The sequence below is a fragment of the Arachis ipaensis genome, chromosome B02 (assembly GCF_000816755.2).
Source record: "Arachis ipaensis cultivar K30076 chromosome B02, Araip1.1, whole genome shotgun sequence".
NCBI classification, from domain to species: Eukaryota; Viridiplantae; Streptophyta; class Magnoliopsida; order Fabales; family Fabaceae; genus Arachis; species Arachis ipaensis.
This window is the reverse complement of record NC_029786.2, coordinates 107,519,471-107,521,107: the sequence shown is the minus strand read 5'-3', so window position 1 is coordinate 107,521,107 and position 1,637 is coordinate 107,519,471.

Below are 1,637 nucleotides of genomic sequence, written 5' to 3'. Positions count from 1 at the left end.
TTTATCAACTATTAGTATAAAATAATTTTATACGTGCATTCAATTACGTAACGATATATCAACAAAAATAATTACATTATATATTAACAGCACAAATAATTTTCAAAAACAAATATAATTAAACGATTATACAAAATATTTTATTAAACCGTCAGTATATCAAAATTAAACTCGATCAGTCATAAACAAGCGGCAGTGTCTTCCTTTTCTGTTCAGGTCTCAATGCACACAAAAATCACCCATTTCAACAAAAGAAAAAGGAATAACATTACGGCAACTAAAATGATTACTACCAACACTTCCCAACACAAGAAAAATAAAAATTACAAAAGAAAATGATTGAAAGTGAAGAAAAAAATATATAATAGTAATTATGAAGGGCTAAAAAATAGAAGAAAATAATAATAAAAACAAGAGAGTAATTGATGATAGAGAGAGGGGGTGGTGAGTGAGTGAGTGATGGTGTGTTTTGGACCCAATCCAAACCATCATTGCATATCTTGGGACGGCCTAGCCCATCATCATTTTAGAAACCCCTAACTGAAAGCCCCCATTATTGTTCCTCTCATGTCCATTATGCCTTCATTTTATTCCCATATTGCCCTTACCACCTCTTCTCATACAAACAAACAAAATTAAAATATATTTTTTTTAGTAGAATCCCATGCTAATTAAGTATCCTCTTAGAAGCAATTTTATTCAAGTATTGGATATTTCATAAAAAGTTATGGTTCTTTCAGGCACCATTTTCTTTTCTTTATGAAAGATTTTAGAGGTCTTAATTAGTTAATTCATTCTTTTAATTATTTTCTTAATTTTTAAATATTATGTTTTAGGAGAATAATTAAAAATAAATTAAAATTCCTAATCATTACTCCTTTTTATATCTAAAGAAATTTTATAATACTTATCTTTTTATGTGAAAATTATAGCTAATATCACCCTATTTTGGTAGCAAATTTTTTCAAGAGATTTTAGTTGTCTAATATTTTTTCATTTTCAAAATCTTAGAAATGTCTTAAAATATTTATGGCAAATCTTTTTTCTTAGGATAAAGTATTATTTTGTTCTTCTAACATTTCAAATGTTCTATTGTCTTATTATTAAATATGACACGAACAATTAATATATTAAAAATATAATAACGTTCGATTTCAGTATGTAAATAAAATTGATCCACCAAATGATCACTAATATAAAAGGAGGAATGCTAGGGGCCAGCAATTTTTGTAATTTGTAGCCATCAAATAGCCATCAATGATGATTTTAATGATGTGAGATTGGTGTGAGATTTCATCTAATGGCTCACTTTTTTCTATTGGTTACATACTGACTAAAATACAATAAAATTGCTGGTCCCTAGACTTTTTCATTTCTTTATAACTTAAGATTTTTGTAGATCAAAGTATATGTATAAGCTTAATAAACACAAATAGATACAAAAGATTCATATAATTAACCCACAAGAAACTCAAAAGCTTAATTGGGTGAGTGAAACATCTTATACACACTAGACACACACATTAAAGTTAGGTAACTATATATATATCTTAAATGAAATGATCAAGTTCTTCTTCACAAACATACTACGTGATAGAAAATTGTGACTTTATTTTAACACTTTAACAGCCTATCAT